Here is a 16,611-nt window from a genome sequence, read left to right as displayed (position 1 = left end):
GCGCTCATTACTACTGGAGTGTCATTCCTTCAAGACCTTTTCAGTTGACAAGAGCAAGGAGATATATATTTGCATTCTAACTTGTGTATATGCACATAGCTATAAATATATATAACCATCTGTATCTATATTAAACTAAATGTGTTTATACCTATGTCTCCAACTCTAATCATTGCCACATGGATCATTATAGTCTCACCTCCTTGCTTATCTGTTACCTCCCATTTCTACAGTGAGAAACCTGGCTTGGTTGGGAAATTTTTCTGTTAATATTACGGTAGTGAGTGTTTGACATTTGCTTCTATGGTTAAGTTTAGGGAGAGTTTAGCTGTAGGGTATTCTTGAAACTAGAAATGACCCTTCTGCCCTAAATGTTTCTGCCAGTTTTGAAACGTAAAATAGGTTGCAGAAACAAACTTTATCTTAAGAACCAGAATTTACTTCAATCCACATTTTGACATTGATTTTCAGATTAAATTATTCTGATATCGCCAGGTAAGCTGTTCCTTGGGTATGCATTTCTTCTTTCAGTTTTTTTTCTAAGAGCTAAAGGACCCTGAGAACAATGGAGGTGGGAAAGGAGGGGAAAGGCATGTTCACACGTGGGATAGGAAAGGTTCATTTACTGACCTCCAGCTAGCCTTCCAAAGTCCCTATTTAAGACCCAAGGAGTAGATGTCTTCCTTGGCAATTGTAACCCAAATATAATTTTTAACCTTTCAATTTTAGTCAAGAAAGTTGGTGTGCTGTTACAAAAAGTGCCCTGATTAACAGCATTGTCATGTGCATTGCATATTAATCAGCAATTTAAAATAACATGAAATTATGTTGAGTATAATTTTAATATTTTATATTAGATACTAGTTTGAGACAGTGTTTCTCAAGTCTGTATAATAAGTTTGATAGTAGGGAGGTTTTCTCTCAAAAGAATTATTCAGTGTGCACCTACATAATCACTGCTTAGATTCTACAATTAATATTTTGCTATATTTGATTAAACGTTTTCTGTAAAAGAAAAATATTATGTACTATTTAGGTTTATGGGAATAATTGTTAAGTTAAAGTGTATGAACAAACCTGGAATGAAATCTGTTTGCCTACATCTATAATACAACTATAAAACATAGCAGATGTACAAATTAGTAGTTAATAGATAACTAAAATGCAAATATGGCACTACTATTATAGTATTATAGTTTCTTCTGAGTGGCGTGTCTGTAATATCACATGCTGTATTGATGCACTTCACCAAACTGCTGTTTTCAAACTGCTTTAAATCCTGCTATTATAGCACATAGCAATGCTATTTCACTTTCATTTGGCACAAAACACATTTATATATTGTTTGCTTCTCTTCTTTTCTATAATCCCCAGGCAACAAAACTAGAACATTTGCCACTAATCTGGCAACGTGGTCCTATATTATGAAGTAGTCATATAGCTGATCTAAACTATCCTTACAGTGAAATGAGAGTATTGTGAAAGTTTTGTAGAAAGCTCCCCATATGTCCTGAGAATCTATGCACAGACCCCACAGTTAAAAGACCTTTGAATTGAGGGAAGACATGGGTTTAAGTATCACTTGGTCACCTACTATTTGTGTAACACTGAGGTAGTTTCATCTTCTGGGTTCCCAGTTTCCTTAGAGAATGAAAATGTTGAATTATGTGATTTTTTTTTTTTTTTTTTTGAGACGGAGTTTTGCTCTTTCGCCCAGGCTGGAGTGAAGTAGCACGATCTCGACTCACTGCAACCTCCTTCCCCCATGATCAAGCAATTCTCCTGCCTCAGCCTCCCAAGTAGCTGGGATTACAGGCGCCGGCCCCCCCCCCCGGCTAATGTTTGTATTTTTAGTACAGACGGAGTTTTGCCGTGTTGGCCAGGCTGGTCTTGAACTTCTGACCTCAGGTGATCCACTCGCCTTGGCCTCCCAAAGTGCTAGGATTACAGGCATGAGCCACTGCGCCTGGCCTATGTGATTATTAATATCACGTCTAGCTGTGACAATTCTGTCTGATGCTGGAGTATTTGAACCAGATGGCTGGCTGTGCCACTCGGTTATTCTCTCCATAAAACTTTGATATTTTGTTGGTCTGCAAGATGACAGATTCTCAAAATTCTTGTCACTGAATATTGAACCCTAGTGAAATGTATGGTTCTGTATCAGTTCCAAAATGTAACCACTTTCTCTAGCCTTAGATTCCCAGTTCCAAAATGTAACCATTTTCTCTAGCCTTAGATTCCCGTTAAGGGAAAGGGAATGCTCTTTGAGTATGTCATCACCATAGTAACAGGCAAAACTAGAGGGCTTTGATGCTAAAGCAAGATACTCCATAAATATGCTTAAGAAGACTCGGGGAGACTGGAATAGTTGTTTCCTTTTAGATGCCAGTGTATAAATGAATTTGAGCTAGGATCCGTTGATTTAAAATTTCTTTAGGTGAATTTGCTTGCATATGGAGTGCACATTTACTCTCATTAATGGAGTTTCAGGAAGCAGTAGAGTAAATGCATAAACATGTATGAACCGCCATGTTTAACTGGAAGCCTGCATTTGGAAGTGAAGTATCTAATCTTAGATTAAATTAGGATGTGGAAGGATGTTGGCAAGAGATTTTGAAGCTTGTTCTGCTTATATTGAGAACATCATAGAACAGTTTGACCTTTTTAAAGCAAGAGAATAGAGTTGAATAAGTGATGTTCCATATATTCCTGTTTGACATTGACATAAAGGTTTCCTCATGATACAGTAATCCCTGATCAGGGATCTGGAAGCCTGTATTCATTTAAGGTACTCAGGTTTAACATACTGGGTGCTTTTCACACCATACTATACAATATCATGCAAAGTGCTTTCAAGACTGCAAATTTGGCTTAGATCTGCTTTAGTGAGCTCCTATGCTATAGTAAAGGTAGATAGCCAATTATTAAAAACAATCAAGACAATTGCACCTCTAAGCAGTAGTAGCAGTTGCCACACCACTTTGAATCTTGAAGTATTTTCGGCAACAGGATGACCATTAGCCACAAATTTAGTGTCAGCCCTTAAGGTCGGTATTGGTTTGACCCATATTTTCATGTAGTTCTTTTTCTTCACTTGTCTAATCTTCCCGTGTACTGCCAGGGCTTGTCAATAGAGGACTTTAGGGAGACCAAGCAGGCTAGAAAGTAGAGACAGGAGATACCTATGTCTAATGCTTCAGTTTATACTTCCTAGGTTTTTTTCATTGGGGTTTTTGTAACTCTTTCGGTATCCTACCAGTGCTTTGGTAGCCTACTGAACCCTGTCTTTCTTCTTAAGGACATTCTGAGCATGTGAGACCTGAGGACTGCAAACAGCTATAAGAGGCTCCAAATTCATCATATCTTTCCCTTTGAGAATCTGGCCAAGCTCCAGCTAATCTACTTGGATGGGTTGCCAGCTATCTGGAGAAAAAGGTAGTTTGGGGAATTTATTGTTGTAGCGCTTCTGTCTTTGGATTGAACTTCCTACAACTCTCCTTTTTAAAGCAGAACACAGCTGGGCACGGTGGCTCCTGCTTGTAATTCCAGGGCTTTGGGAGGTTGACGTGGGGGGATCACTTGAGGCCAGGAGTTGAAGACCCATGTCTCTACAGTAAAATAAAATTAGTTGGGCATGGTGGTACATGCCTGTAGTCCTACCTACTCTGGAGGCTGAGGCAGCAGGATTGCTTGAGCCCAGGAGTTCAAGGCTGCAGTGAGCCATCATTAGCCACTGCACTCCAGCCTAGGTGGCAGAGCGGGACCCAGTCTCTTAAAAAGAAAGAAAAGCAGAACGTGAGCCAGTTTTCATCAATTCCTATACTTTTTCTTTTGCATGTACACATACATTTTAACTTTACATAATGAGTTCGGCCTGTTTCATTTATCCCTCAGAGCTGGGCTCCAGTGAGGTCTGTAAGGGCAAGCATACTTGATCCCCAATGAAGAATGAGAGATGCAAAGCACTAAATTATTTCTTTTCTCACCACACAGTTAGCAAGATAGATTTAATGAACTTAACACCTTTTGATTAGTGGGCTTTTAAATTATTCCCACTTTCCTTTGGCAGATGGGTATTTAGTTCTCAGGATTTGTTTACAAATAAGACTAACTTCATCTGTATTAGCTCAGTTTTGGTAGGCCTAATTCCATTATCACTGCCATTTCCTTGTTTAAGAAATCAAAATTTCTTAGCTTGAAAAACAATTGAAATTGTTAAAAAGTGGAATAGGAGAGCCCCGGGGGCCTGTATAAGGAATTTACTGAATCCCTAGTCTTCTGTACCTTGTTTTTCCTTCTGCATAGATTTGCTTAACTGTTTTTGTGGCGTGTATGTTTTTTTTTTTTTTTTTCGCAGTTTCGCTCTTGTTGCCCAGGCTGGAGTGCAGTGGCACAATCTCGGCTCACTGCAACCTCTGTCTCCTGGGTTCAAGTTATTCTCCTGCCTCAGCCTCTCGAGTAGCTGAGATTACAGGCATGCGCGACCACAGCAGGCTAATTTTGTATTTTTAGTAGAGACAGGGTTTCTCCATGTTGGTCAGGCTGGTCTCAAACTCCTGACCTCAGGTGATTCACCCACCTCGACCTCCCAAACTGCTGGGATTACAGGCGTGAGCCACCGCGCCTGGCCAGCTGTTGTTATAACTGGAGTTCTATATGCTTGTGACCATTCTTGGTTTCTCCGAATATCCTAGAACTTTGGTGGCACCCTATTATACAGGTTGTTGAAGAAATGTTACCATGTGGATTGAGTAGGAAACAATTCTCTTTATCTTGGCAATATTATGGCATGGCACTACTTAAAGTACAAATTAAAAGAGGGGGATGCTACAGAACTAGCTGACAGGCACTTTGATAGAGGTGGATTGCTCAGTTCTTAAAATAGCGCTTTATAAAGGAAGCCAGAGGCATTGTGGAGGAGAATTCTTACAGAACTCATAGGGTTAGACCACATCGGACCTTTTCTGTGTGGCTTCATGGCTCTCTTGGTTGAGAAAGCATTAGCTTCTCCTTCCATTAGTTTCAACCTCTTGATTTCTTGACCCCCCTACTATATTTTGTGCTGAGAACACAAGGGCATTAACAACCCACATTGTAGAGGATCGCTCAGTAATAAAGACTGGAGAATAAAATGCAGCATGGGAATATTGGCAATTACTCAGTGCTAAATTTCTCTTGGAAATGAGGGAAAGCATACAGAATAGAGCTGGCATGAATAGGATAATTTTTTTTTTTTTGCTAGGTTGGTAGCCAGAATATAACAGCTCCGCACAACTGTAAATGTCCGCTCTTCAATCCACATGAAGAAAAGGGTAAATATGGTTGAACTCAACCACTAGTTGCCCATTAGAACAGACTTTCCCAGTGTACTGCATTTCAATACTTTTTCTTTTATCTCTTTTCAGATCTTCCTCAGAAGAATAGGCTTGTTGCTTTACAGTGTTAGTGATCCATTCCCTTTGACGATCCCTAGGTGGAGATGGGGCATGAGGATCCTCCAGGGGAAAAGCTCACTACCACTGGGCAACAACCCTAGGTCAGGAGGTTCTGTCAAGATACTTTCCTGGTCCCAGATAGGAAGATAAAGTCTCAAAAACCACCACCACACGTCAAGGTGCGTAAGCTGTCCCTAAAAGCATAATAAGTAGTCTTAATTTTGATTTTGTTTTCCAATATACATTGCACTTAGTGTTTCACTGAGGTCGTATTCATCATTATTCTGCATATGATTTGGTAAAAACAGCTTCCTAACTAACCTGGGAAGCAACTGGGTGTGAGATTAACTGGTTAAAGTGATGATGTAAAGAGGGTAGCGGGTTGCATGTGTTCGGGTGTTTAGAGTGGGACTATAGCACATGGCAGAGGCTTACAGCCTCTTTTAGGAGAACATGGACAACTGTCACATCAGTGACATTGATCACATGGGCAAATCATTCTGTTCCATGTGGTCCCCAAAGTCTCTCTTAAAGCCTTATAGAAGAACTTTGCCAATCATTTACATACTTCAGGATGGCTTGGGATGCCATGGGGTATAATACAACAAGTGAGAGGTGTGTCTTTTTATGCTATGGTTGCTGATTGATGGAAGCCGCATAAATACAAATGGAAACCTGACTAAAAATGGCACAAAGTTATCTGTCATCAGGCAGGAGCTAAAGAACCAGGACCCTACATTCTCTAGGTCAGTGTTGGGAGAGGCTGATTAGCGAGTGAGAATTGGCAGATAAAGGTGACCATTCGGTGCAATAAAACCTGAACGTATAGGCTTTACCCAGCATTCTTCGTAAATAGTGGGTAGCTATAAATTTCATGAAATATTTTCATGGGTAAGAACTCTTGAAATGTTATAATTGACTAGAAAGCTCTGTAGATTTAGAAATAGAGAGTTACTAACAGAAATTGTTAGAAAGTCTAGGAAGTAGAAAGCTAAGTTGAGAGTTATCTAGGAAGATCTATCTATTGTACTCAGAATCTTTAGATAAATTCTCCTAGGGCCAGTAGTCTATGTGAATTTTCTTTTTCTTCTTCTTTTTTTTTTTTTTTGTATTTTAGCTGCAATGTTAAACAACCTATGTGAATTTTCTTATTGTGAGAATATTTGCCTTCCAGAGTGACTCACCTTTATCTCAAAGAGCAATATTATGAGTTTTGGAAATGCTGCTCTATGGCTGTGTTTTCTTAGTCCTGAGCCAGGAGACTTAAATAAAGCAAACTTGAGGTGGTCTTAAAACATCGAAGTGAGCCTTAAACATTGGGAAGACCTTATGTTTTTTCCTCTCATATCTATTATTTTTGTGATCTCAGTTATTAATCATTTAAAGGGACTCTTTCCTAGCTGATTGGCACTTAAAACAGGATGGTAGTCTTTTTTTTTTTTTTGAGATGGAGTTTTGCTCTTGTTGCCCAGGCTGGAGTGCAATGGTGCAATCTCAGCTCACTGCAACCTCTGCCTCCCGGGTTCAAGCGATTCTCCTGCCTCAGCCTCCCAAGTAGCTGGGATTACAGTCATGCGCCACCACGCCCGCCTAATTTTGTATTTTTAATAGAGACGGTGTTTCTCCATGTTGGTCAGGCTGGTCTCAAACTCCTGACCTCAGGTGATCCGCCCACCTCAGCCTCCCAAAGTGCTGGGATTATGGGCGTGAGCCACTGCGCCCGGCAGTTCTGGTCTTTAACTAAGGTATAAGGCTATGACTGGTAGTGGTGTCTCTAGTGACTCATCAAGTGATATTTGGCAAGACATTTTCCCATTTATGCCAGTTTCCTATTCTGTTGAATGAGGAAATTTTCTCTCTAAAGACCTAAAAGTTTTGACTTTATAGGTTTCAAAGTTCTGTGGAAACATTTTCTATTGCTTATTAATTTGAATCTTATGTAACTCTAGCACAGAACTCAATATTTATGGCATTTACATGGTTTATCTCATGTCTTTTTATAGCTCTTCATTGTTCCTATCTGCCAAATCATTATACTTCCTACAAGCAGTGCAGAGAGCTGAGTCTTCAGCAGGTCCAAGAAATTTGAACACACTGAAGGAAGTCAGCCTTCCCACCTGAAGATCAACATGCCTGGCACTCTAGCACTTGAGGATAGCTGAATGAAGTAAGTTGTTGATGTTGCAGTCCTGTGAGGATCACTTCAGAACTGTTATAACAGCTGTTTTTTGGGAGCTGGTGTTGGATGGGGTGTGTTGGTCTAATGTGAAGTGGGGCTAAATGTGAGATGGAAATATGACCAGTCTTCCATATTACTGACTGGGTTCACTGAAGACATTCCATATTCCATATTACATTCCATATTCCATATTCCATATTACTGACTGGGTTCAACTCAAAGACATTATGGTCTTCTTACCAGTTGTATCACAGAAGAATTTAGCCTTTGCTTGTGTGTTCTATGTCTTCACTGTATAGGCCCTCTGTCATTCTTAGAGCCTTAAACGTTGAGAAGCTTAAAACACCATTTCTGCTTTCTGCTGAAAGGGTAACCCTTTCTCATCTCCATTTGTGAGAGACTCTGTCATCAGTTAAGATTAGTGTAAAAAGAAAACTAAACTCTGAAGTAGCCATTATAAAAGTGTGAGAATGAAGTCAGTTTTCTAAAGAGTTGGGGAAAGGTGATGCTAAAGGAGGGGATTGAGCAAGTCCTATCAAAGAGCCTTTTATGAAAATACTTAGTCATCTGTGACATCCCATTTGGCTCTTCCAGAAATCCTAGTAAACAGTTGTAACAGGATGTTAAGAGGCATACATTGTGTGTTTTAAATCCTCTGCTACTCATTAGGTATATGACCTTTGACAACTTAAAGTCTCTAGACTTGTCTGTTTGTGAGGGTTAAATGAAATCATGTATGTAAAGTGCTCACCTATTGCAGTGCCTGGCACATGGCAAGTAAAAGGTAACCCAAGAAGACTCATAAGTTCATTTCCCACAATATAAGTGACCACTAGCACTATCAGGTAGCAGGCAGAGTTGGCATGCTTTGGTTCTATGTAAGAAATCCCTAAGGTAAAAGTTTATAAATAGAAGAGCATCTGTGTTGGTGTTGGTGGTTGTTATAATTATTATTGTAGTACTATAAGTAGTATTCGTAGTAACAATAGTTTATTATAATTACTAATGACACTTTTTGATTTTTTTTTATCTTTCTGTGATGCTTTTCATGCCTCTTGTGCCCCTCACTGTATCTTGCCTCTTCTGCTACTTCCTCTGAATGTCTGCCTTTGCTTATCTCTTGCACTCAAGTGTGTATTTCTTTGTCTCTTTCTTTCTTGTCTTTGCTCTTTGTTCTCTATCTAAAGTGTGTCTTACCCATTTCCATGTTTCTCTTGCTAATTTCTTTTGTGTGTGCCTTTGCCTCATTTTCTCTTTTTGTTCACAAGAGTGGTCTGTGTCTTGTCTTAGACATATCTCTCATTTTTCATTTTGTTGCTATTTCTCTTTGCTCTCCTAGATGTGGCTCTTCTTTCACGCTTTATTTCATGTCTCCTTTTTGGGTCACATGCTGTGTGCTTTTTGTCCTTTTCTTGTTCTGTCTACCTCTCCTTTCTCTGCCTACCTCTCTTTTCTCTTTGTGAACTGTGATTATTTGTTACCCCTTCCCCTTCTCGTTCGTTTTAAATTTCACCTTTTTTCTGAGTCTGGCCTCCTTTCTGCTGTTTCTACTTTTTATCTCACATTTCTCATTTCTGCATTTCCTTTCTGCCTCTCTTGGGCTATTCTCTCTCTCCTCCCCTGCGTGCCTCAGCATCTCTTGCTGTTTGTGATTTTCTATCTCAGTATTAATCTCTGTTGGCTTGTATTTGTTCTCTGCTTCTTCCCTTTCTACTCACCTTTGAGTATTTCAGCCTCTTCATGAATCTATCTCCCTCTCTTTGATTTCATGTAATCTCTCCTTAAATATTTCTTTGCATATGTGGGCAAGTGTACGTGTGTGTGTGTCATGTGTGGCAGAGGGGCTTCCTAACCCCTGCCTGATAGGTGCAGAACGTCGGCTATCAGAGCAAGCATTGTGGAGCGGTTCCTTATGCCAGGCTGCCATGTGAGATGATCCAAGACCAAAACAAGGCCCTAGACTGCAGTAAAACCCAAAACTCAAGTAGGGCAGAAGGTGGAAGGCTCATATGAATAGAAGGCCCAAAGTAGAAGACAGATGGTTTGAGACTTGAGACCCGAGGACTAAGATGGAAAGCCCATGTTCCAAGATAGATAGAAGCCTCAGGCCTGAAACCAACAAAAGCCTCAAGAGCCAAGAAAACAGAGGGTGGCCTGAATTGGACCGAAGGCCTGAGTTGGATGGAAGTCTCAAGGCTTGAGTTAGAAGTCTTAAGACCTGGGACAGGACACATGGAAGGCCTAAGAACTGAGACTTGTGACACAAGGCCAGCGACCTAAGATTAGCCCAAGGTTGTAGCTGGAAGACCTACAACCCAAGGATGGAAGGCCCCTATCACAAAGCCTACCTAGATGGATAGAGGACCCAAGCGAAAAAGGTATCTCAAGACTAAAGGCCGGAATCTGGAGGCCCATGACCCAGAACCCAGGAAGGATAGAAGCTTGAAGACCTGGGGAAATCCCAAGATGAGAACCCTAAACCCTACCTCTTTTCTATTGTTTACACTTCTTACTCTTAGATATTTCCAGTTCTCCTGTTTATCTTTAAGCCTGATTCTTTTGAGATGTACTTTTTGATGTTGCCAGTTACCTTTAGATTGACAGTATTATGCCTGGGCCAGTCTTGAGCCAGCTTTAAATCACAGCTTTTACCTATTTGTTAGGCTATAGTGTTTTGTAAACTTATGTTTCTATTCACATCTTCTCCACTTGAGAGAGACACCAAAATCCAGTCAGTATCTACTCTGGCTTTTGTTAACTTCCCTCAGGAGCAGGCATTCATATAGGTGATACTGTATTTCAGTCCTTTCTTTTGACCCCAGAAGCCCTAGACTGGGAAGATAAAATGGTCAGTTTGTTGGGGAAAAAAAAGTGCCAGGCTCTCTAGAGAAAAATGTGAAGAGATGCTCCAGGCCAATGAGAAGAATTAGACGAGAAATACACAGATGTGCCAGACTTCTGAGAAGCACCTGCCAGCAACAGCTTCCTTCTTTGAGCTTAGGTGAGCAGGATTCTGGGGTTTGGGATTTCTAGTGATGGTTATGGAAAGGGTGACTGTGCCTGGGACAAAGCGAGGTCCCAAGGGGACAGCCTGAACTCCCTGCTTATAGTAGTGGCCAAATAATTTGGTGGACTGTGCCAACCCTACTCCTGGGTTTAATACCCATCTCTAGGCTTAAAGACGAGAGAACCTGGGACTATTGAGCACGTTTAATACTTCCCTTGATTTTTTTCTTCCTGTTTATGTGGGAAGTTGATTTAAATGACTGATGATGTGTATGAAAGCACTGTAAAACATAAGAGAAAAACCAATTAGTGTATTGGCAATCATGCAGTTAACATTTGAAAGTGCAGTGTAAATTGTGAAGCATTATGTAAATCAGGGGTCCACAGTTTTTCTGTAAGGGGTCAAATCATAAATACTTTAGACTGTGGGCCATATGGTTTCTGTTACATATTTGTTTTTTAAACAACGTTTTTATAAGGTCAAAATCATTCTTAGTTTTTGAGCCAATTGGATTTGGCCTGCTGTTCATAGCTTACCACCCCCTGATGTATTATTTGTTATTCAGAGAAAATTTCTGAATACTACTAGTTTCCTTTTCTGTGCCTGTCCCTGTGCTAGGCACTAAAAATGCAATGATTATTGATATCTAGGTGACCTGAAAAAAAATAGTGAATGTGCTTTGTAAATTGTAAAGTACTTGTATTCTACTGTGATAAGCATTGTGGATACAAAGAAAGGAGCAAGCATAAAAAAGTGCTCTTTCAAAAGGATATGGTACTATGCAGACACAAGGAATTGTTTGATAAATGAATAAATTATATGTATATTTGAGGCCAATTTGTGTTTGCTGCTCTGGTAATTTTGAGTAAAAATGCAGTATTCCAGGTATCAGAAACGAAAACACATGGAAACTGCTTTTAAACTTTAAAATATACTGAAAACATAAGGGACTAAGCTTGTTGTGGTCACCTATAATGTGCCAGACACCATGCTGGGTGCTAGAGCTACCGAAGGGGGAAAAGTATTCTCATAGAACAGAAAATTTCAGAAAGGTGCATATTAAAGTGCTTTGTAAACTAAAGCATGATGCAAATGTCAATGCGCTACATATTTATGAATGAATGAATGGATGAATGAATATTAAGTGCCTCTTACGTACCAGCTATTTTGGGTACTGTAAAATACAAGATTAATTCTCCTATGTAATAAGAGGAAAGTTTATCCTCTATACTATTCAGATGTAAGGAATGATATGTTGCTTAATTTTAAACAATCAAGACTTTACTGGTGAGGTTAAGTTAAATTATTACTGATACATTTTTCCAGGTAACCAGGAAAGAGCTAGTATGAGGAAATGAAGTAATAGATGTGAGATCCAGACCGAAAGTCACTTAATTCAGCTTGCGAATGTGCTTTCTAAATTATAAAGCACTTGTAAATGAAAAATTCGATGCTTTCTGTATGAATAAAACTTTCTGTAAGCTAGGTATTGTCTCTACAAAATTCTCATTGTATAGTTAAACCACAGTGAGAAGAGTTCTATAAGTGGTTATACAAACCAAGGGTTTAATTACCTGTTAAATAGATCAATTTTGATTGCCTACTATGTGAACTCACTGTTAAAGGCACTGAAAATTTATCATATTTCATTTAGCCACAGCCAAAAATAAGGCAATACCCATGTTAGCATTTTGTGAACTCTAAGGCACCATATAAATGTAACTGTTGATTTTCTCACTTGGTGCTGGGTACTAGGTTTATAAAATCGTATGATAGTTATTATATTGTGCAAATAAAGTAGGAAAATTTGAATAACAATGATTATCTTTTGAATACGCATATGCAAGGGATTGGTTGTCTGAAGAATGCCACTATAGTAGTTATCTATTGTGTGCCAATCTCATTGCTAGGCATTGGGGATGCAAAGATAAACCATCTTTATTGTGTCTTGGGTAGCAGAAGAAAATATGTGTAAAATCAATTTGTAATTTGTAAACTGCCACCCATATATAAGCAATATCTGCTGAATGATCATTGATTACTCTTATCCTTAGAGATAACAACTGGGGGCACAAACATTTATTATCATTATTGAACCTACAACACAGATCTATGTGTAGATTTACAAAGCCTACAGTTCTATACAGATAGGAATGAACTATTGGCTTACTGAATGGTGATTACTTTCTGTGGGGCTCGGAACTACATGCCCTAGGATATAAAAATGATGTTATCATTATAGAGTGCTCACAGAAGGAAATGAAGTAATATAGGTGTGAGATCCAGACCAAAAGTCATTTAACAAGTTTATTCAGTGATGAAAACATGGGACAAATGGACTAATATAAGGCAGTGTACTAAGCTAAGTAGAGAGATAAAGGCCTGTCCAGAAGATACATGCTTCCTGGCCTGATTGAGGAGATGGAAAATTTTTGCAAAAAACAAGGTGTTGTGGTCTTCCATCCAGTTTCTTAAGTGCTGATGATAGAAGTGAATTAGACCCACCTTGACCTGGCCTACAGAAGTAAAGGAGTAAAAATAAATGCCTCAGGCATGCTTTTTGATTCATTTGATAAACAAAGCATCTTTTATGTGGAATATACCATTCTGGGTCCTGAGGATAAGAGAGATGAGGGCATTAGATCACTGACAGCTGAAGATAGAAGAACATCTTTGGTTTGATTGTTTAAATAATATTTCAGTGCCTATTCTCTGCAAGGTACTATGTTTGGTAAATTAAATAGGTCTGGCCCAGAAGACCCACTCAATTGCCTTTGAGATTAAAAAAAAAAAAAAAAGAAAGAAAAATGCAAGTTTCTTTCAAAATAAAGAGACATTTTTCCTAGTTTCAGGAATCCCCCAAATCACTTCCTCATTGGCTTAGTTTAAAGCCAGGAGACTGATAAAAGGGCTCCGGGTTTGTTCTTTAATTCATTAACTAAACATTCTGCTTTTATTACAGTTAAATGGTTCAAGATGTAACAACTAGTTTTAAAGGTATTTGCTCATTGGTCTGGCTTAGAGACAGGAAGACATTTGAGCAATAAAAAAAAGATTCTTTTGCATTTACCAATTTAGTAAAAATTTATTAAAACTGAATAAAGTGCTGTTCTTAAGTGCTTGAAAGACGTAAACCAAAGTGCACTTTATCTCATTTATCTTATGGTGGAAACACAGGAACAAATTCTCTAAGAGACTGTGTTTCTTTAGTTGAGAAGAAACTTCATTGAGTAGCTGTGATATGTTCGATACTAAGGAAAAACTAAACAGATCACCTTTGACATGCGTTGTAGAGTGGGAATAAGAGAGGGCTTTTTATTTTTTCGTTCATACGAATATTGATGAAGATGATACTAAATGCTAAATGAAATATATCTGCTCCAAAAGGCATTTATTCTGACTTGGAGATGCAACAAAAACACAAAAATGGAATGAAGTGATACTCTTCATCAAACAGAAGTGACTGTTATGTCAACCATTTTGTTAAATCCTAAACAGAAAACAAAAAAAATCATGACGAAAAGACACTTGCTTATTAATTGGCTTGGAAAGTAGAATATAGGAAAAAGGTTACTGTTTATTTTTTTTTCATGTATTCATTCATTCTACAAATATATTTGGGTGCCAATAGGTACTTGGTATAAGGTTTTTGGCCCCAGAGACATGGGAAAAAAATGCATGCCTTCCCAGAGAATGCCTAATACTTTCCTTTTGGCTTGTTTTCTTGTTAGGGACATGGCTTAGTCCCTTAATTCCTACTCCGTATCTCTTCTACCACTCTGGCCACTACGATAAGCAGGTAGCTGGGTTTTGTAGTGAGCTTGCTCCTTAAGTTACAGGAACTCTCCTTATAATAGACACTTCATTTTCCTAGTCCATCCCTCATGAAAAATGACTGGCCACTGCTGGGCAGCAGGAGGGATGATGACCAACTAATTCCCAAACCCCAGTCTCATTGGTACCAGCCTTGGGGAACCACCAACACTTGAGCCACAATTGGTTTTGAAGTGCATTTACAAGGTTTGTCTATTTTCAGTTCTTTACTTTTTACATGCTGACACATACATACACTGCCTAAATAGATCTTTTTCAGAAACAATCCTCAGATAACGCATAGCAAAATGGAGATGGGGACATGATTTCTCATGCAACAGCTTCTCTAATTATACCTTAGAAATGTTCTCCTTTTTATCATCAAATCTGCTCAAGAAGGGCTTTTTATAGTAGAATAATATCAGTGGATGAAAACAGCTTAACATTTTACCATGCTTAAGTTTTAAGAATAAAATAAAAATTGGAAATAATTGGCCAAAATTGAAAGGAAAAATTTTTTAAAAATTTCTCTACGTGTAGGCCTGGCTGGTCTTTGACCTTTTCCATTTTTAAATCACTCACAGAGGGTGGGACAGGAGGAAGAGTGAAGGAAAAGGTCAAACCTGTTTTAAGGGCAGCCTGCCTTTGTTCTGAATTGGTCTTAAGAACATTACCAGCTCCAGGTTTAAATTGTTTAGTTTCATGCAGTTCCAATAGCTGATCATTGCTGAGATGAGGACAAAATCCTTTGTCCTCACTAGTTTGCTTTACATTTTTGAAAAGTATTATTTTTGTCCAAGTGCTTATCAACTAAACCTTGTGTTAGGTAAGAATGGAATTTATTAAGTGAATCAGTGTGACCCTTCTTGTCATAAGATTATCTTAAAGCTGAAGCCAAAATATGCTTCAAAAGAAGAGGACTTTATTGTTCATTGTAGTTCATACATTCAAAGCATCTAAACTGTAGTTTCTATAGCAAGCCAATTACATCCATAAGTGGAGAAGGAAATAGATAAATGTCAAAGTATGACTGGTGGAGGGAGCAAGGTTGAAGATAATCTGGGGTTGAAATTTTCTAGTTTTCATTCTGTACATTTTTAGTTAGACATCAGATTTGAAATATTAATGTTTACCTTTCAATGTGTGGTATCAGCTGGACTCAGTAACACCCCTTTCTTCAGCTGGGGATGGGGAATGGATTTTTGGAAAATGGAAAGAAGAAAGTAACTAAAAGCCTTCCTTTCACAGTTTCTGGCATCACTACCACTACTGATTAAACAAGAATAAGAGAACATTTTATCATCATCGGCTTTATTCATATAAATGAAGTTGTGATGAATAAATCTGCTTTTATGCAGACACAAGGAATTAAGTGGCTTCGTCATTGCCCTTCTACCTCAAAGAGAATTTATTCCAAAAGCTAAGATAAATGGAAGACTCTTGAACTTGTGAACTGATGTGAAATGCAGAATCTCTTTTGAGTCTTTGCTGTTTGGAAGATTGAAAAATATTGTTCAGCATGGGTGACCACCAGAAAGTAATCTTAAGCCATCTAGATGTCACAATTGAAACAAACTGGGGAGTTGGTTGCTATTGTAAAATAAAATATACTGTTTTGAAAACTTTGTATTTTGATGTGACAATTTCTAACTCACTGTCCCTAACCACACTAATTACCCTAAGTTCTTCATTTCTTTTTTCTTTTTCTTTTTAAATTAATAAATTAATTTATTTTTTGGAGATGGAGTCTCGCTTTGTTGCCCAGGCTGGAGTGCAGTGGTGCCATCTTGGCTCACTGTAACCTCTGCCTCCTGGGTTCAAGCGATTCTCCTGCCTCAGCCTCACCAGTAGCTGGGATTACAGTCACGAGCCACCACGCCTGGCTAATGGTTGTATTTTTAGTAGAGACGGGGTTTTGCCATGTTGGCCAGGCTGGTCACGAACTCCTGACTTAAAGTAATCCACCTGCCTCGGCCTCCCAAAGTTCTGGGATTACAGGCGGGAGCCGCCGCGCCTGGCCTCATTTCTTTCTTTTTTTAAACTACCTTAATCACCCAGTGTGGGTAAATGGTTTGAAGTCTCATTTCTTACAGCATCAGTTGCTTTGGTCAAGGATACTGAGAAGCACAAACCCAGTAAAAAATGTGAGAAGCAAAAAACTTGAGGATCAAAAG

The 16,611-nt window shown here is 38.8% G+C and overlaps 1 long non-coding RNA gene across 4 annotated transcripts in view; it reads left to right on the top strand.

Moving 5' to 3' along the window:
• LOC109025488 (uncharacterized) overlaps positions 1-16,064 on the top strand; it is a 32,132-nt gene extending 16,068 nt beyond the window's left edge. For 2 of the 4 annotated variants that reach the window (XR_008675656.2, XR_004068671.3), the window contains 5 exons: positions 3,302-3,438; positions 5,246-5,315; positions 5,409-5,617; positions 7,442-7,605; positions 8,749-16,064. This is a non-coding gene — a long non-coding RNA (uncharacterized lncRNA). The remainder of the gene's footprint in view (positions 1-3,301; positions 3,439-5,245; positions 5,316-5,408; positions 5,618-7,441; positions 7,606-8,748) is intronic. The other 2 variants (XR_004068669.3, XR_004068673.3) reach the window with 2 other exon arrangements.
• Positions 16,065-16,611: the final 547 nt, after the last annotated feature.

This window comes from Gorilla gorilla, chromosome X, assembly GCF_029281585.2.
Source record: "Gorilla gorilla gorilla isolate KB3781 chromosome X, NHGRI_mGorGor1-v2.1_pri, whole genome shotgun sequence".
Classification (NCBI taxonomy): Eukaryota; Metazoa; Chordata; class Mammalia; order Primates; family Hominidae; genus Gorilla; species Gorilla gorilla.
The sequence above is the reverse complement of the archived record's forward strand: the minus strand, read 5'-3'. Positions and strand labels throughout refer to the sequence as shown.